General features: G+C 38.4%; 1 long non-coding RNA gene across 2 annotated transcripts in view; it reads left to right on the forward strand.

Annotated features, from left to right (window-relative positions):
- Positions 1 to 6,061: 6,061 nt before the first annotated feature.
- The window catches only part of LOC114487408 (uncharacterized), a 129,161-nt gene continuing 114,050 nt past the window's right edge, over positions 6,062 to 21,172 (forward strand). For both annotated transcript variants that reach the window (XR_008618850.1, XR_003682476.1), the window contains exon 1: positions 6,062 to 6,286. This is a non-coding gene — a long non-coding RNA (uncharacterized lncRNA). The remainder of the gene's footprint in view (positions 6,287 to 21,172) is intronic.

A 21,172-nucleotide genomic window follows, 5' to 3' on the forward strand; every position in this document is an offset into this window, starting at 1 on the left:
TCGTTTTGCACGTGCTGTCCGGCTCAATTTACACAGCATCCCGTGTACACGGCCCCTGCGTTGCAGCACAGTGTAGACCCAGCAGCCCGAATACACAGCCGCCCACCCACCCCTTCCCGCGGCCAGGGGACCCGCCACACTGCGCTCCAGCCCGTGGTCCCTGTTCCGAAGACGAAGCCGAGCAGGTGAGGAGACTAGCGAGCGCTTTTGATGTTGCCAGCTCCCATTTGCCACCCAACTTTTTTCTCTTCCAAAACCTCTTAGCCAACTTCAAAGGCCTCCTTGCTTCTTGCCTTAATCCAGTGCACTGAGACCTCTAGTTCAAAGAACTTTCCTTAAACCCTCTTCTTAAACTGCAACCCAAACTTTTTTTTTTTTTTTTTTTTTCTTTCCTTTCCACAAAGTAGCAATTACAGCTCGGTTGCGTGGCGATGGGGCTCGGCCGATCCGCTCCTGCTATTAATTAATCTCACAAAGGGGGCTCATTTCCTGGCATTCAAATTGACAAGAGAGCAGAGAACAGAAAACCCTTTCAAGCAGTTCCAGCTCACCGAGGGGAAGAGGTATCAGAGGAGAGGCCCCGCAGTATTTGAGGCGGAGGGCGCATTTGATACTCCCTGTACATTCTGCTGATTGAATGATTTTTGTTCACGGAGAGCTCTTTACTAATCTTTTACCTGCAAAGGCTTAAACACAAGGCGCTGCGGCACGCATGGAGCTGAATTTTGACGGGGGCGAGATTTCCAGGAGCCGCTTTCGAGTCTCAGCCCAGCCGAATGCATCTTCTTGTGCATTACGCTTCATTTTAAACAGAAAGTGTTCACTTGCCTCGCACAGAAAAGCCCTCGGAAGAGGAGGAGATGAAGAGAGGCCAGAAAGCAGCCTAACAGACACAAGAGATTAAAGCTTTTTATTCAGTATCTCTTTCGTATTCAAATGGTGCTAAGGGTTCTGTGAAAGTTAGAAGCGAGCAGCGTGTTCAGGAGGGCTTCTAAAGTGTGTACGTGGATTTCCTGGGAGTAGAAAAGGAAGCCACAGCCCGGGTAATGAAAGAAAGATAAGGTGTCCTATATAAAACAACTCAAGAGTGATTCAATTACTTCAGCAAACCATCAAGGCCAGCTTTGAAGATTTGAGAAAACACTGTAAAAATTTAACAAAAAACTCCTCTTGAAGAATTTGTACCAGTAAATGTCTGTATACTCCGTGAATCGCTTAAACTGTATTCTCCCTACATGAATATTCTTTACTTCTTCGCTTTGGGGGTGGAGGGAACCAATGCATTTTGATGGTACCAGCTGTAGAAAAGGAAGGTCTTCTATCAAAAATAAATAAATAAATAAATACGAAAGAAAGAAAAAAAAAAATCTTTTGGAGTCAGAGCTTCAAAACACCCAGGTGTCTTTGATTAAAAGAAAATACGCTTGTGAATCTGAGGTCCCTCAGCGCAGTTTTGGTTAACATTGGGTGGTTGTGTTTTAACAATGAAACCAAATGTTGTCAGTGAAAGTCCTTAATAGAGAAAAGGACTTTTTTTTTTTTTTTAACGTATCTGTGTTTGTAAGGTTGAAAATACTTTTGTTAAAGGAAAGCAAAAGCCTTCTACTTGTGTAATGAACAAGATGAGAAGCAGCCTTAAATACTGTTCAGGGATCAAGCCAAGTGTTATGGCCTCCAAAATTCTTCAAACCCAGGTCACACTGAGCCTGGCGTTCTAGTCCGATTTTAGAGCATGGTTGGACTTTCTAAGCAGGAAGTCTTCAAAGAGACCCCCTTCCTTTTGTTAGAGTGGACTGTTGCCTCATTTGCTCTTCACCCCTCTGGGATCTCATCTGTCTTGTGATACTGGATCAACTTTGGACCTCTTCAGGATTTCCTTCCTTCGTTCTTTTTTCCTGCATATATCTTGACTGTTCTTCTTATCACAAATCAGAAATGCAATGAAACTTCAGTTCATGGAAAATTCTTTTAAAGCATTTTCAAAAAGCATCCTAAAGAACTTAAAAAGTGCATAATGTACCCCCTTCTTGGAGTTTTGTCTGTAAAAAAGGGGAGAAATAAGCTTGAATGCCGATCTCCATATGCAGTTCAAAGAGATTAATACAGAAATTCCAATTTTTTTTGGATCAAAGGCCTGTTTTTAAAAGGTGAATTAAAAATTGTCTCAGAACAGTTCTAGGACGTTTTTGGTTCCATTAGGGCAGGGATTTTGACTCTGGTCAAATGCAGCAAACCTTGTGCAATTGAAGTTATCATTGCAGAACCATATGCAATGTCAAGTTCGTGCAGTGTAGGCATGAACAAATTCAAATTTTATGTTTTGTACAACTGGGATTAATTTTTTAAAAATCTTATCCAAATAGATAAAAGTCTTACCCACTGTCTATAAAAGTGGTCTATATTTAGCTTTATGTCTTTAACCAAAAAAAAAAAAAGTGCCTTTCACAAAAGCACAGCCAAATTGGTCACTGACTGTTAACTTAAAAAATAAAGGTAGCAAATTTAATTTAAAAAGGAAAACAGTAGCTTTATGATAAAGATACCTTTGAGTAACTGGAAACCTTGGAAACCAGGAAGTCCCTCTGGCCCATGACCCCGGCTGAGTCCTACATTGCATCTAAGTCACCGGAGTGGGAACAGGTGGTGGTCTGCAGGTGGCAAGGGGCACACAGGTCCCCTGCACGGATCTCAGGGCTTGTTCTGCTGTGGTTAGACTACGGCTTCACTCCTGCGATTGTGTGTTTCCCCCGCAGAAACCTTAGACTTCCCAAGTCCTCAGAACCACCTTTGAGGGATGGTTCTGAAGGCAGCTGCAAAGGCTGCTGGACGTGGGGACAGCAGACAGAACACTTAGAACCCCGTGTTATTGAGACCGTTTTCTGGACACATAGAAAGGGCGCACACTTCACAGAGAGCTGTTTCCAATGTCCTGGAAGTGTGTGTCTGAGTTTACATAGGGAGGTGTAGTAAGAGGAGAGATAGATCTGGAATCAGAGGCAGGGAGGTAGAAAAGAGAGTCACAGAGATTAACAAGAGAGAGTAGAGACAGAGGAATGACACGATTTTTTCTCTGCATTTGTAGCTCTTTGCTTAGATTCGATTTCCTCTCCAAGACAGGAACCCCTGTACCAATTCCTTTGTCAGCACCCACCTCGCCATTAACCAGTGTTCCTAGGGAAGCAGGGAGGATTTGTCCAAAAAAAAAAAAAAAAAAAAAAAAAAAAATTCTAAGCAGCATACAATAAAGAACACACAGGGTTGAAAATACATTTTTGATGATGATAATTATATATCAAAATGTTTCAGAAAATCATTGGCTGCAGAGTGTTTTATTTTTCTGCAATCCTCATAGGGCTGTAAACCCAAGGAGTTTGAAATGCGAACCCTTCCTGGCAACTTTAATACACGAATCACAAAAGTGCGTTACTGTGAATACGCGTTGTGAATGTGTTCACAACATCCGGGCTGAAGTAGCACATCCCATATGCCAGTCTCCATGATCAATACGAATGCTGGAGGAGCAAATCTACTGCAGTATTCAGTATCCTATACGGAGGGGACTAAAATGCTAGGAATAACTGGGCTGTAATCCAGCACTGCAGTAGCCAGAGAAGATAATAATCCAAAAGTAACCTGAGAAGATAGGGTAATATATTTTCCCTCTGAGAAATCAAGCTGTAATTATATTGGACAATGAATTAAGGAATTCACAGAATCTTGTGTGCAACAATAAAATAAAATCAGGCTTAAATATTACTTATCATAGGCCCATCTTTTAGCTTCTGCATTTAGAGAAAAAGCCCAGGCTTAGAGAACATGAATAATCGTGCTCCCAGGTACAGTATCTCTGGACCTGGAGTTCTTAAAAAAAAGGTCCTTTCCCTTGCTGGGAAATATACCCACCTATATTTTTTTGTACTGCTTAATTTTCTGCAGTATGGAAATTCTTACTCTCTGTCTCTCTTGCTGTTTCACTAGCTCTCTCTCTGTATTTCTGTCTCTGTCTCCTCCCCAAACACACACACGTCTGAGGACGAAACTATGTAGTACAGGTATTTTGCCCATTTAGTTATTTTCATGTTCCTCCTAATTAGACTTAAATGTACCCAAATCTGTCCACATATTATTAATAGAACCGAAAGAGTAGTGATATTTCATATTTAAACCTGTAGGGCATTTCCCCACAGAGATGGAAGGATTTCGATTTGAAAGGCCTTTACCCTATGACTGAACAAATAAGTGATATCCTGAGTTCATTTTTCAAGGAGATATCTAACTTCATTGTTTGTGAGAAGTCTGTTTTATGAACTAAATTGATACTAGACTCTGACCTTTGAATCTTTAGAATATGCAATCCCAAATTTTTCAAAGTAAGGTGTATGCTTCAATCAATTAACCTAAAATATAGTACAAATTCCCAATTATTCTCAGATTAGCACGAATATGTTACAAAGAAGAAGATAGACATTAAAAGGAGACTACAATAGAAATTTTTCTTCTGAAACTAAAAATAATTAAATTTTATTCCTTTCTTAAATAAGCAGGTATTAGAATTGTATAAACTCTTCTGTGTAGATGTTAAAGCAATCTCCACGCCTCTGAGTGGGAAGTAAAGAAAAAGAACAGTACTAAGGCATTCTAATGGATACCATGAGATCTTCAGATCACAGGGGTACAATCTCGCTCATGTTAGTAAAGCCTTAGTGTTTAAAAGACAAAAACACAGTATTCAAATTCGTTAAAACAAGACTCGCTCTAAAGGATCCTAATTTCTTTAGGACTTCCAAAATGAGTTTTCTTAAGGGAACCTAAGTCCTTTCCAATTGTTAAAAGAGCATAGTGATTTCTGATTTCTGTAGCAAGTGTCTTGAAGTTTTTATGCTTAATTTATTGAGAAGGCTTGATGCAGCTTGATTGCATCCTCATAAGCTTGGCGTGAGTTCCATTTTTATTGAGCAGTCTTGTTGAAAAGTCTCTAAAACACATGTCAACACATCCAGTAATATGACGGGAGATTTGTCCCTTCTACTGTTAACCTGAGAGTAAGGCTGGAGGGAAAATGTCTCATTGAAATACAGTCATAGTGTGAAACCCCCAGGAAAGTGAACTCACACCTGAGTGAGCATTTGCCATCAAAGGCACTAGCAGCCCTTCCGCCACCATTTCCTCTACAATGTCCTCTGTCCATTGATTTCCCGCAGCAGACAAGAATGCCAGATGGAACAAACGCTCAATAATTACTTAAAATCTAAATTGTCTCAGCTAATGTGCTGAGTTGTCAAGTGAGGTTAACATTGTTTTAGTTTTATTTATTTAATTTTTTTTAACATCTCTATTGGAGTATCTTTGCTTTACAATATTGGTTAGTTTCTGTTGTATAACAAAGTGAATCAGCTACACATATACATACATCCCCATATCTCCTCCCTCTTGTGTCTCCCTCCCACTCTCCCTATCCCACCCCTCTAGGTGGTCACAGAGCACCGAGCTGATCTCCCTGTGCTATGCAGCTGCTTCCCACTAGCTATCTATTTTACATTTGGTAGTATATATATGTCCATGCCACTCTCTCACTTTGTCCCAGCTTACCCTTCCCCCTCCCCGTGTCCTCAAGTCCACTGTCTACATCTGCATCTTTATTCCTGTCCTGCCCTTAGGTTCATGAGAACCATTTTTTTTTTTTTTTAGATTCCATATATGTGTGTTAGCATACGGTATTTATTTTTCTCTTTCTGACTTACTTCACTCTGTATGACAGACTCTAGGTCCATCCACCTCACTACAAATAACTCATTTTCATTTCTTTAGTTGATTTACAATGTTGTGTTAGTTCCTGGTGATTCAGATATATATGTGTGTGTGTATATATATATATATATATATATATATATATATGTATGTATTCTTTTTTATAGTCTTCTCCATTATAGTTTACTACAAGCTATTGAATATCATTCCCTGTTCTGTACAGTAGGACTGTGTCATTTATTTTTATATATAGTAGTATGTATCTGCTCTCCCAAATTCCTAATTTATCCCTCCACCCAACATTTTATTTCATCTCCTTTCCAGGTGGCTTCACTAGTTTGTTCAAGGAGATACCGATTGAGGAAATAACAGGAAGAACTCATTCATTCCTTATCCCTTCACCTGGCTATGGAAGGTCTTCATGGCTAAAGCATACTTCTTTGCCGAGGACACAGTCTTCTGAAAGAGTGCACACCTTGGTTTTAATCTGGGAGACTCTAGAACTTCATTTCAGACCATAGTGCTTTCTACCATACAGGTAACTCACACAAGGGATCGATGTTTGAAGCAAGGTAAAAATAAGAACACCGCATTTCTCACACGTACAAAACTGCAGACAGGAATTTTTTATTCCATGTGAAGGATGGTAACTTGACACCAACTTCCTAAAGCAATGGTAGTCTTAAGCACAGGTACATACAGAAAATATCCGCGAATCTAAGCCTACCCCTGAGATTTGGCATGGGTGAGTCACTTGTATACTCAAACAAATGTGTTCAGAAATCTGATTTTCCATTTAGGCAGGAGAGTGACTGAACTCAGAAATCCATGTTAGATCTGTCAGCATATCCTTATCATATACAAGAATAAAGTTAGTACACTCATATCACAAGGAGTGCCTTAGCCTCTGGCATTTGCAGTAGAGTTGTGATTCTGTAGGGGTAACAAAAGAAACTATTAAATAAAATGTTCTCTAACATTTTATAATAGTTTTATGTAGACCAGGATTTACTTAGAGCAGTTAGAAAAATGAAAATTTAATAATGTAAAATTTAAAATATACACTTTAAAAGCATTGTTGCCATGATTTATTAGAAGGAAGCAAAAAGGTTGCTTAATAGAATCTTTACCTTTTTATTGAGTCTTATCATAGTATAGACACAGAGTTTATAGATACAGTCTTTTGCATTTAAATATGTCCAAGAAGACGTAATAATCAGAATGATTAAGACCATATTGACAATGTAAAAGTCTATTTTTTATATACTAAATCTGGTTCCTCTGAATGGTATAAAACTGTTCATAAGGAACCAAGTTTATTATTTGTTTTTTTTAATTTTTCAAACTGTCAAATACATTTAAATTAATGATATTGTTTATAACGATATCTTTGTTAGGCATAGACACCTCATGTTATCTTTTCCTATTTTATGAGAGATATTAGCAAATTATGAGACGGGGATTTTTCAAGTCAAATTTTTCATGGAATTCCAACCACCATTTTAGAAATGTCACTCTGCCTGGACTGATGTTCAGTTTCCACATTGATACAGATAATGCTGGTTCAGTTAAAGTTAATTCAAAAGTTTGAAAGGGGAGATATTTCAAAGTGCTTGCAAAATAAAACTGGGGAAAACAAGCAAATGTTAAGTTATTCAATAAATTAGTAAAAAGTATCACTATGGAAACCCCCCTTCCTCTGTGCTCCTCCCACATGGTTGCCTTCTGAGCACCTCCGCCGTGTGCTGTGAGTTTAAGGTGCGGTGTGGGGTGGTCCAAAGGCCTCTGGGTTTTAATTTGTTTCTGCATCGTCTCTTTGCTTCCACAATGTGTCCCGTTGATGCCAAATCCGGCCTCTGGACCCTGACACCGAATTAAATCTCGGAGACAGAGTTTTGGGTGAAGTAGAAAAGAATAGTTTTATTGCTTTGCCAGGCAAAGGGGGCTACAGTGGGCTAATTGCCCTCCAAACTGTGTGTCCCCACCTGCAGGGGGTCGTGAGGAGTTTTATAGCGATGGTTCAAAGAGGGCGTGGTCAGCTTGTGGACGTTCTTCCGATTGGTTGGTGGTGAGGTCATTGGGAGTCGGCATCGTCAACCTTCTGGTTCCAACAGGTCTTCGGTCTCCATGCTTGTGGGCAGAAGACAGTTAACTTCTCCCACCTGGAGGGGGTTTCAGTATCTGCAAAACAGCTCAAAGATACTGTTGTGTGCATCCCTTGAGGGGAACCAGGACCCTGCTCCAAGGCTGCACTATTGTTTCCTGACAGCTCCTCCCTGGTCTCTGCATCCCCTCCCTTCCCTGATTAGCATCTGTTTGAACCTGTCTGTTGGAACTCAGGGAAGGTCCTGGAGGCTGAATGAAGTATTGCCTGTAATCAAGAAACGGGGGACACGGAAAGGCTTTCATGCCCAGGAGCCCCACAGGGTCCTGCTATGTTTCACTGTCAGTGTGGGAAGCCCTCCAATCCTCTTCTGATGGTGTATAAGAGTCATATGTGGATTGAAAATTTACTCTAGCTCCAGAAGAGGCATTGGTACTTTAATATAGTTCCATTTAATTTTCGTTCTATGGTTGTGTTTGGTGGTTAAGGGATACCAAACAGGTGCTATTTTACTACTGGTTCACTGCCTTTAATGCTATTATTTACTGCTTGGGAAACACGTTTTTGTCATCTATATGTGTGTTGGGGAAAAATGGCTGCTATTTCAAGGAACTGTGATTTACGCAGACAGTATATGTTCCTTAACTTGGTAAAACACAGCATTTATTTTCTGGCAACTTAAGTTATTTGTTTTGGGAGAAAATATGTATTGGCTGAAACATTTGAACATGTTCACTAATAAGGCGAGCTCAGTCATGACGTGGATATTTATCAGATGTGCTGGCTTGAGGAGGGACCATAAGAGGAAGGAAATGTTCAGATGGGAAGAGAGAGGAAGGGCCAGAGTCAGGAGGAAGTAAATGGGTGGAAGTGATTTAACCTCAGGAACAAGCGTGGTCTGGGGCTGACACCAGAGATGGGTCATATTTCCTTGGAAGGATTGCCTTTGTTCGGACGTAGCGCTCAAGCCTGTCATCCAGGGAAGGTAGAGTAAGATTCAGGGTGGAGGCCGTTCTGGTCTCTGAATCAGCCAGGCTGCCTGCTTATGGGGGTAAAGAGGGCTACGTGGGCACACGTGTGCCACTAACTCAACTCCCTAAATCCCCCAATGTGGATGCTTGTTTCTTACTCCTTTTGTCTAAAGAACCTAATTTTTAATGTTTATGTTTGGACAGTATGCAAAATACGTTATCTCTAAAGTTAGAATACTTATCTTGTAGTATTTGTAAGGCATAATTTATAGGTTACTCAAAATTTCCAATTTACTTGATGGGTCATAGCCTACTGACAAAGGAGAGGAGATGAAATAGTCTCAGAGAATGAAGATGAGCAAAGATGTGGGGAGTCTATTGGTCAAGAAAGGTCCAAGAGCAGAACTAGCCAAAAGCTGGGGCTGAGGACGGAGGTAGTGATGGACACGCACAGGGAAGAATTCAAACCAGCCCATCATTACCAATGAAAACCAAGTAAAGCACATCAAACCTTCTTTTCGTTAAGTTGTGTATATCAAATAAATCTACTGGTTGATTAGACCAATTGCCCCTGTTTCCTATTGCAACAGTGCGTAAGTGGGCTAACTCAAACAAAACATTTTGTTTTCTAAACTTGGAACTTCTTTGTACTTTCTGATAATTTTGTAATGTATGTTTTCTTTCTCAAATATCATGATTCTTATCTAATTTAACAATTAACCATCTCATCTTTGATTTGTGAGAAACAGCTTTCTAAAAAGTAGTACTGACACCCTTTAAAACCTAATAAGTTGATGCTCCAGGAAAGCAAACAGCCAATTCCATCTTTTTGTGAAGAGTAGGTATAGTTTTGGTAAAAAATCGTCAATGAATAACATTACATTACAAAAAAAGTCTTGGAAACAATTACAGAAATGCATAAGCATAGCCTACATAGGAAGGATTACTCCTCTAGCTTAAAAAATATAAGATTTTGATTGTAAGATTTAAAATTATCTTGCACTTTTTTTTGTTTCCTAGAAATATATCACACTATTTAAATGATACATTTTAGTCTTGAAATTTGACATTGTTTGCCAATAAAAATTTTATTAAAATATTTGTATGTAGATAATTCAAATCGTACTTTCTGAAGTATATTAGGGATCCCAAAAATCTTTATGCAGGAAGGCAAAGCATTTTTCAAGATAATTAATTGTGGAGTTTACATGTATTATTATTTACATTTCAATAAGTTGCATATTATTATGAGATCAGCAAAGTTCCAGATGGAAGTGTGTGTGAGCATTGTTGAGAGTGGAATACTGTGCGCTTTTCCAATGGACTTCAGTTATAGAAACACCTGTGCTTTATAAATTTGTGCTGACCTACTGTGAAATTATGTTGTGTTGAATAGGGCTTATATTTTCTCATTTCTCTTCTGTGGGTGAGGTGATCTACTTGCTATCAACTGTAGGTATAGTTGTTTGTATTGAAGAAAATAAACCATATGAAGCTATTTTGAATATTTTATATTCTTCATCTCACAATATACATCCTTACTTAAATATGTTCTGTAATTTACACTTGTTAATTTCATAATTTTTAGATCTAAAGTCATGCCAAAAATTTACAAAAGACAAATATTTCTATTCTCATAGGGTTAGAAATTAAAAACCTTTATTTGGAAATAGTCAAAGATTAACGTCAAAGAAATCCAAATACTTCTGTTATTTTTGATTCACATTTCTGTTTGAGAGGGGGAATATCTATGGTGTCATATGCTAACGCACATATATGGAATCTAAAAAAATGGTACTGATGAACCTAGTGGTAGGGCAAGAATAAAGACGCAGACGTAGAGAATGGACTTGAGGACGCAGGGCGGGAAGGGGAAGTGGGGACAAAGTGAGAGAGTAGCATTGACATATATACACTACCAAATGTAAAATAGATAGCTAGTGGGAAGCAGCCGCATAGCACAGGGAGATCAGCTCGGTGCTCTGTGACCACCTAGAGGGGTGGGATAGGGAGGGTGGGAGGGAGACACAAGAGGGAGGAGATATGGGGATGTACGTATATGTGTGGCTGATTCACTTTGTTGTACAGCAGAAACTAACACAACATTGTAAAGCAATTATACTCCAATAAAGATATATATATATATATATACACACACACAAAAGAAAATCTATGGTGTCAAAGTAGCTGACAAAGGCTGAGCAAATACAGCCAAAAGCTTGGGTGAAAATAATACATCATCTTGATAGTTTATCTTCAATATGGAAATACTGACCATCAGTACATTTAAGAGAATGGTGATGATAAACTGCTATTTTTCTTTCAGTTTTTATCTTGATATTTGGACTTAAATTGTTAAAGCCAGAATTTTCAGATTGCATATGATTAGAACATTGCAGTTTTCATAATTAAAAGTTAGAAATTTCCCTCACTGTTACTGTGCTAAGCTTTATCAACAATGTGTATAACAGAGCTGCAATGGAAAGATAGGATGCAGGATTTTATGAAGGAGGCAAATGCACCAAGCGTCTGCGTACCCCAAATCTCTGTTGCGTGGCTCTCAACTTTAACCCTTAATCACTTCCAGAAGCACATTCTTTTGGCTCTAGGTTCCTATCTCAAGTAAAAGAGAATTCTGGGGAAATCAATTGTTCATTGAGAGGAGGTTTCCTACTCAGGTTTGGTTTAGAAATGGAATAATAATTTCTGATATCATTTTATACTTATTTTCTCCATCCTGGGATTATTTTTGGATCTTAAGCATCCACAGATAGTAAACCATATGCTGCAGTCTGCTGGGTTGTATGGACCATGAACAGCTACCTGTTACGACAAGCATAAATCAGTGTGAAACTCATAGACTATAACTTATATTCCATTTATTACTATAGACACATTTATTGGGATAGAATTTTTACAGTCTCATAATATTCTGAGAAGCTCACCATAAACTATTAACGAGAGAGGAACACTATTAATAATGAACATCCCAGAGCAGTTATTTTCAGAAAGTTTTTGACCCTGAGAATGAAATTAGTTAAGATGGGTTTCAGATAATAAACATATACCCTTAATCTGCTAAAATACCTGAAAAGAGATGTATCAACCTGATATCCTCATTTTAGAAACATAAATTGCATTAAGAATTGTGTAAAGTATGAAGGCTTTTAAATATTGATACCTTTGTATTATATTATAAAATATTTACTCTCAGTCCCATTTTGAATGTGTCAAACCGGTCCTGATCTTCTGGCATCATTTGAGGGCAGTTCAATGTGCTAAAAATAGTCTTATAGACAAAATTTTACTAATTCATTTTACTTAATTTAGGTCACTTGGTTTAAATGATTTTTAAGTATTAACTTTTCCTTTATATTTTTTTTGTGTAGTGCTTATTTTAATAAATAATGTCCACAGCAGTTAAGTGTATTATCACTGAAGTATCACATGGCATTGCAACCTTAATGAAAGTGACTTAATTAACTTGCCAGGCTTTATCAACGACTGAATAAATAGATAAGCCCATTTCAGTGGCTGGGTATTTTTTTATTTTTTCTTTTCATTTTGCTTATGCTGATTCCAGCTGCCTAAATTACACTCATATTTATAGACCTCTTCATTGATCTATCACCAAAGAACCCAGCTGTCAGTGCCTTTCCTGATGTAACAGGACTGTCAGTGTGGGTAGACCACCCCCCAGTATACACAGGCGCGCACACACGCACACACACACACGCACGCGCACACACACACACGCACACACACACGCCTTCATAAAATATCACACGTGGATTTCTGAGATTTCTGCAACAATGTATTAGTTCGCACCATATGAAATTGCCAATGTTTGCTTTGCCTAAAAAGAAGGTACGATTTTGGAGTCTATGGAACTACTATTTATCATCATTTTTGTTTATTTATGAAGCAAGAGGGAAAATATCTTACCCTAACTTCCCATAGTCAAAACAACCCACCTGAAGCCTGATGTCTGGCCACGCATAAGCCACACAGAAAATACCAGCATTTCCGGTTGGTAGCAGGGCTGCAAATATCTGTGATACATATTGAAACATTAATAAGATTATAAAATTAGAATCTGTATTTAGTACTCAGTTTGTATTTCTTTTTAAATGTAAATACCTGTGTGTAAATTATTCACAGATCTCCCGCTTTTCATAAAAAACACCTAAAGTCGGAAAGGAAAGTTTGCTTTCATTCTTCCAGCTCTTACTCATTTGCAGCATATATTGTCCAGGTTTTTTTTTTTCCCTTTGAGTTTATGCAGGCAGGCACACACATACACCTGTGCCCAGGCACACACTCACACAGGCATGCACACACACAGGCATGCACACACACACACACACACACACAAACATATATATTTCACAAAAATACAATCGTGAGAAGAAAGTGTTCATGAGACCTCATTGGTCAGTATTGAACGAGACTTGCAAAGGTAACTAAAACTACCTAATGAAACTAGTAACTGGAGAAAAGCAGCAGGAAACTGGGGCAGAGATGTGGGAGCCCAGGAAATACTCCATACCTTGTAATGAGACACTGGAACCTATGGCGAGTTTGGAAACCCATCCAGGACTTTGCAGGTGAAAAAGACCTCTTGTTGTCCCTTTCCCAAGCTAAGTTCAATGAAATACCTCATATATTAGCTTCCTATTACTGCTGTAACAAAGGGTCTCAAACTTAGTGGTTTAAACCAGCATGCATTTATTCCGTTACAGCTCTAGAGGCTAGAAATCTGAAATGGATCTCACTAGGCTCATATTGAGGTGTGGGCAGAGCTGTATTCCATCTGGAGGACCCAGGGGAGAATCTGTTTCCTTGGATTTTCCACTTTTCCCACATTCCTTGGCTCATGGCCCCTTCCTTCCCTTCAAAGTCTGAAGCGTAGCATCTTCAACTCTCTCTTTGATTGAGTCTTCTGTCTCCTTCTTGCATTTATTAGAACCCTTGGGAATTCTCTGGTGATCCAGTGGTTAGGACTCTGTGCTTCCATTGCAGGGGGCACAGGTTTGATCACTGGCCGGGGAACTAAGATCTCGCAGGTCACTTGCGCGGCCAAAAAAAGAAGAAGAAGAAAATAAAAGAGAACGCCTTCTTTCGTATTAGAACCCTTCTAGTTACATTGAGCCTTCCTGGATAATCCCAGATAACCTCTTCAAGCTCAGCTGATTCACAACCTAATTCCACCAGCATTCTTAATTTCCCAGTAGCATGTGGCTGGACATATTCGCAGCTTCTGAGTCTCAGGGTGCAGGCATTGTTGGGGGCTAATATTCTGCCTATCATTCCTCATATGCAGTTTTCAGTCAGACCACACAATGGCTTGAAACAGTTGCAGGATGATTTGTTTTTCCTGTGCGCGGGGGTCTTTTAAACCCTACATTCAGACCACGGGACTCTTCTGCTCAAAATCCTCCAAGGATTTCCAATTTCTCTGTGAGATAACAATAAACTCCTTAAAATGGCCTCCACAGCTCTTCAGGACCTGCCACCCCGTTGACACTCTACCTCCTAGCATTTTTTCCCTCCCTCCTACTGCCCTAGCCATGCTGGACACCTCGGTGTTCCTCAACACACCAGGCACCCTCTCGCCTCAGGGCCTTTGCAAGCGCTGTTTCCTCTGCCCAGACCACACCTTCCCCTGACATTCGTCATTGCCTTTACTCACATGTTGGCCTCTCTGTGAGACCTGCCCAGCTGGCCACCCTAACTAACCTGGCAGGGGCCATGCCCTCGCTGTTCCCTGCTCCACCTTTTTCCCGGAATGTTCACTGGCATCTCATATTTTATTTATTTGCCTTCTTCAAGATCTGTCTTCGCCCACTAAAACGTTAGCTCCATGAAAGAGCTTGTTGTCTCTTTTGTTTACAGCTCTCTGTGTCTCCCACGTCTTTTATAGTAGATGCTCAGTAAACATGGGTTTAATCCATATACTGTGGCATGGGCTTCTTACATGTCCTCCAGCACGTATGATGATCCCCATAATGCCTGCATATTAAAATTTATATTTAACCATCTATATGCTGTAAATAACAGCACCAAAACTCAGCCTTCAGCAATTTCATTCAACAAAAGTTTATTGGGAACCACCAGTTCAGGCACTGTATTTTACATGTTCTAGCTCAGTTAACCCTAATTTCTTTTAATTACTATACCATGGCATTTGCACATGCTATGTTTAAGTATTGCTTTGGGAAATGTTTGTATCACACAGAAGTTTGTGTGCGAGAGAGAGACAGAGAGAGACAGAAAGACAGACAGACACAGAGGGATTGTGTTTGGGTTCTATGCAAAGTTTTCTTACTGTGTGGGTTGCCCAGACGTTGAAAGATATTACCATAGAGGCAGGGCAAGCATGGAGTAGCACAAAAGAACGTAGAGACCAAAAAAGTACGATGGCCTTAATGTAAACAGAGTTTCCATAGAAAAAGATGGTGGTAACTAAAAGCAGAATATCAATTTTTAAATTGAGCAAAATTATCTATATAGCAAAAGTACCTAATAACAATAATACTATAACTATAACTATACTGTATACTATAACTATAACTTCTATGATAAAACTATCTGTGATCATGTAACTATGGAAAACATCAGAAACATCTGATCCTATATGAGCCATCAATTTTTAAATTGAGCAAAATTTATTTAATTATACTTCTGTCTCTTTCACTAGAATTAAACTCCTCGAGGGCAGGAAGCAGCATGCCCTGTAGGACTAGACAATTGACAGTGTCTGTGCTCTTCACTCAAAGGTTCCATTTGGGAATATTTTCTATTAAATGTTGACAATTGCAGGTATTTATTTTTAACTTAAAAATTATTTCATTCTCATGGAGGGTCTGAAGTTATTGAATTCGGGACTTAAATCTGTTTTATGTTAACCCGGTTTGATAAAACAGGATGGAAGACTAATGTAGATAAAATAATACATGCTCGAGCATCTCTGGTGGTGCAGTGGTTGAGAGTCCGCCTGCCGATGCAGGGGACACGGGTTCGTGCCCCGGTCCGGGAAGATCCCACATGCCGCGGAGCGGCTGGGCCCGTGAGCCATGGCCGCTGAGCCTGCGCGTCCGGAGCCTGTGCTCCGCAACGGGAGAGGCCACAACAGTGAGAGGCCCGCGTACCGCAAAAAAAAATAATAATTAAAAAAAAATACATGCTCGATAAACCATCATAAATATCTTTTGCAATGTAGAATAATGGATCTTATATTTTAAATAAGTGTATGTATAGTAACTTCATAGAAGAGCACCCGTTTTCTTAGCATTCTATGTTCAAAATCAGAAGCAGTTGGAAAATCAGCCATGGACTTTATTTTGTAGATTTCTCATTTGAGCGCACCGCAATGGATAAAAAGGAGGAGCAAACTGTCTGACATGCTATTTATCCAGCTATAAAATTATCATAATTAGAGAAAGTGAGATATTTTGGTATTTGAAAGAGCTTATTAGTTCTTTGAATAATATTTATAAACAAATATTTGCATTTAAAATATATATAATTATATGAAGCATAATCGAAGAAACTAGTTTTAGGGTTGTAAATTAATGGTTATTTATAGTTGCCATGAAATTGATAGGGATTTTAGATATTCAAAAAAGTGTCTGTTTATAAATGAGTCATATTCATTCTCTTGGGGACACAAGAATTATTTAAGGCTTCTCACAGTTGTTCCAGGATCAATTTACGTAGAGTGTGAAAAACTAGTGACATATATATGAACTATAAGGAAGGTGAATCCATTTTTATACCTGAAAAATGAATCAATGCACAACACCACCAAGAGTACAGGAGATATTCTATATTTGCCTATGACAGTCCAGGTGCTGTCCCTCACAAATCTAGAAATCCTTGATGTTAAGACAACCCACAAGTTCTGTAGCTAAAGATTTTCAATATTTTCTCATACTTTTACATTTAATTTTTTTTAATTAATAGACTTTAATTTTAAAGCAATTTTAGAGTTACAGAAAAAATGAGCAGAGGAAAAACAAAGAGTTCCCATACACACCTTCTGCATTTGGCCCAGTTCCCCTTGTTATTAACATCTTGTCTTAAAGGGGTACATTTGTTACAATTGATGAATAAATATTGATATATTATTGTTAACTAAAGTTCACAGCTTACATTTTGGTTCACTCTTTGGGTTGTACAGTATATGTTTCCACAGATGTCACACATCTATCATTACTACCACATAGAATAGCTTCACTGCCCTAAAATCCCCTGTGCTCCATCTAGTCATCACTCCCCCACTCTCTGAACTCCCAGCAACCACTGATCTTTTTACTGTGACTGTATTTTTGCCTTTTCTAGAAATTCATATAGTTAGAACCGTGCAGATTGGTGTCTTTAGCTTAACAATATGCTTTTAAAATTTCTGCGTGTCATTTTGTGGCTTGATATTTCATTTATTTTTACTGTTGAATGATAATCCCATTGTATGGATGGACCATAGTTTGCTTGCCCCTTCACCTATCCAAGGACATCTTGGTTGCCTTTTGTTTTTGGCCTTATAACATCGTGAATAAATACTGAATAAACTTCCATAAATATTTGTATGCAGATTTGTGTGTGGACATACGTTTTCAACTCATTTGGATAAACATTGAGGTGTGTGATTGCTGGATTGTAAAGTAAGACTATATTTAGCTTTGTAAGAAATTGCTGAGCTGTCTTCCAAAATGACTGTGCCACTTTGCATTCCCAAGAGCAATGAACAAAGGTAGCTGTTGCTCCACATTCTTGCCAGCATTTAGAACTGCATTTGCTTTAGATTTCCACATTATCGTAGGTATGATAGGTATGTAATGGTATCTCATTGTTATTTACTTTGCAGTTCTCTAATGACATATAATGCTGAGCATTTTTCATGTACTTATTTGCCATCTGTATATCTTTGATGAAGTGTCTGTTCAAATCTTTTTCCCACTTTTAAATTGGGTTGTTCATTTTCTTATTGTTCAGTTTTGAGAGTTTTTTGTATATTTAGGAGTCCTTTATCAAATATGTGTTTTTAAAATATTTTCTCCCAGTATGTAGTTTGTCTTTTTACTCCCTATGAGTTGCTTTCACAGTGCAGACTTTTAAAATTTTAATGAAGTTCAAAATATCCATTTACTTCATGAATTATGCTTTCTGTGTTGTATCTAAAAAGTCATCACTGAATCCAAGGTTACCTAGATTTGCTCTTATATTATTTTCTAGAAATTGTATAATTTTAAACTACACATTTAGGCTTATGAACTATTTAGAATTAATTTCTCCCAGAAGGTGTAAGGTTGGGGTCCAGATTGAGTTTTTGGTATGGGGATGTCCAGTTGTTCCAGCATTCTTTGTTAAAAAGAATAACTTTTCTTTGTTGAAAATTGCCTTTGCTCCTTTGTCAAAGATCAGCTCACTGTATTTGTGTGGGTCTATTTCTGGGCTCTCTCTTCTGCTTCATTGATCTATTGCCTATTCTTTCACCAATGCTGCACTTTCATGGTTATTGTAGCTTTATGGTTATTCTTGAAGTTGGATAGTGTTAAGTCATTTGACTTTGTCCTTCTTCAATATTGTGTTGGTTGAGTTTTTTGCCTTTTCATAAACTTTCGAATTGGTTGGCCGATATACACAAAATAACTTGCTGCAATTTTAATTGGGATTGTGTTGAATCTATACATCAACTTGGCAAGAACTGACAGCTCAACAATATTGAGTCTTCTTATCCAAGAACAGGGAATATCTCCCCATTTATTTAGATCACTTTGATTTCTTCCAGCAGAATTTTGTAGTTTTCCTCATGTAGATCTTGTACATATTTTGTTAAATTTATACCTTCTTTCATTTTTTGGACACTATTGTAAATGATGTGGTTTTAATTTCAAATTCCAATTGCTTGTTGCTGGTGTACAGGAAAGCAATTGAGTTTTGCATGTTAGACTTTTATCTTGACACCTTTCTATATTTTCTACATAGACAAGCATGTCACCTGTGAACAAAGACAGTTTTGTTTCTTCCTTCCTAATCTGTATACCTGTTATTTTCTTTTCTTGTTTTATTGCATTAGCTAAGCCTTCCAGTATGATGTTGAGTAGGAGTGGTAAGAGAGGGCACCCTCGCCTTGTTTCCCATCTCAAAGGAAAAGCATTCACATCTCACTGTTAAAGTAGGTTTATTTATCTATTCTTTATCAAGCTGAAGAAGGATAGGCCCTTGGCTTCATTGATTTTCTCTGTTGATTCCCTGTTTTCATTTCATTGATTCCTGTGCTAATTTTTTATTATTTCTTTTCTTCTGCTTAGTTTAGATTTAATCTGCTTCTTTTTCTAGTTTCCTAAGGTAGAAGCTTAGCTTATTGATATTAGATTTCTTCTTTTCTAATGTATACATTTGATCCTATAAATCTCCCTCTAAGTACTGCTTTGATTGCATCTCACAAATTTGATAACTTGTATTTTTGTTTTCATTTAGCGCAAAGTATTTTAAAACTTCTCTTGAGAATTCTTCTTTGACTCACATGTCATTTATAAATATGCTTTGTAATCTTCAAATATTTTGGTATTTTCTAGTTATCTTTCTGTTATTGATTTCTATTTTAATGCATTGTGGTATGAGAACATGTGTTGCATGATTTCTATTTTTTCGAACATTTTAAGGTTTGTTTTATAGACAGAATGTAGTATATCCTGCTGAATATCCATGTGAGCTTGAGAAAAATGTTTATTCTACTGTCATTGAAGTATCCTACATATGTTGATTAAGTACTTTTGATTAATGATGCTGTTCAGTTCAACTACATCCTTACTGATTTTCTGCCTGCTGGACCTGTCAATTACTGATAGAGAGGTATTAAAGTCTCCAACTCTAATAGTGAATTTGTCTATTTCTCTGTGCAACCCTATCAGTTTTGCCTGATGTATTTTTTTAAGCATCTTTATTGGACTGTAATTGCTTTATAATGGTGTGTGAGTTTCTGCTTTATAACAAAGTGAATCAGCTATACATTTACATATATCCTCATATCTCCTCCCTCTTGCGTCTCCCTCCCACTCTCCCTATCCCACCCCTCTAGGTGGTCACAAAGCACCGAGTTGATCTCCCTGTGCTATGCGGCTGCTTCCCACTAGCTATCTATTTTACATTTGGTAGTGTATATATGTCCATATCACGCCCTCACTTCATGCCAGCTTACCCTTCCCCCTCCCCATGTCCTCAAGTCCATTCTCTATGTCTGCATCTTTATTCCTGTCCTGCCCCTAGGTTCATCAGAACCTTTTTTTTTTTAGATATATATATATATACCACATCTTCTTTATCCATTCATCTGTTGATGGACACTTAGATTGCTTCCATGTCCTGGCTATTGTAAATAGAGCTGCAATGAACATTGTGGTACATGACTCTTTTTTTTTTTTTGCAGTACGTGGGCCTCTCACTGTTGTGGCCTCTCCCGTTGTGGAGCACAGGCTCCAGACACGCAGGTTCAGCGGCCATGGCTCACGGGCCTAACCGCTCCGCGGCATATGGGATCCTCCCGGACCGGGGCACGAACCCGTATCCCCTGCATCGGCAGGCAGACTCTCAACCACCGTGCCACCAGGGAAGCCCCATGACTCTTTTTGAATTATGGTTTTCTCAGGATATATGCCCAGTAGTGGGATTGATGGGTCAAAGGGTAATTCTATTTTTAGTTTCTTAAGGAACCTCCCTACTGTTCTCCATAGTGGCTGTATCAATTTACATTCCCACCAACAGTGCGAGAGTGTTCTCTTTTCTCCACACCCTCCCCAGCATTTATCGTTTGTAGATTTTTTGATGATGGCCATTCTGACTGATGTATTTTGATGCTCTGTTGTTAGGCATAACGCATTACAATTGTTATGTCATCTTGGACTTTTGATCACGTTTTCATTATGTAGTATCCCTTTTTATTCCTAATAATCTTTCTTTCTCTGAAGTCAACTTCATCTGAAATTAATAAAACTACTCCAACTTTCTTTGATTTTTGTTAGTACAGTATATTTTCTCCATTCCTTACCTTCAATCTAGTCTATAAAAAGTCACTCTACAAAGTCTAAATGTGAAAATCTCTATATAAAATCATTTTCCTGCAGATAACATTTCATTCAGTGTTATTTTTTAATTCACTCTGACAATCTCTGTTTTTAATTGGTGTATTTAGACCATTCACGTATAAAGCGATTAGTGATATAGTTGGATTCATATTTACCACATTTATAACTATGGTCTCTTCCTTGTTTCTTCTCCTCCTCCTTCTCCTCCTTCTCATTCTCCTCCTCCTCCTCCCCTCCCCTTCCTCCCCCTCCCCTCCTCCGCT

The sequence above is a fragment of the Physeter macrocephalus genome, chromosome 12 (assembly GCF_002837175.3).
Source record: "Physeter macrocephalus isolate SW-GA chromosome 12, ASM283717v5, whole genome shotgun sequence".
Classification (NCBI taxonomy): domain Eukaryota; kingdom Metazoa; phylum Chordata; class Mammalia; order Artiodactyla; family Physeteridae; genus Physeter; species Physeter macrocephalus.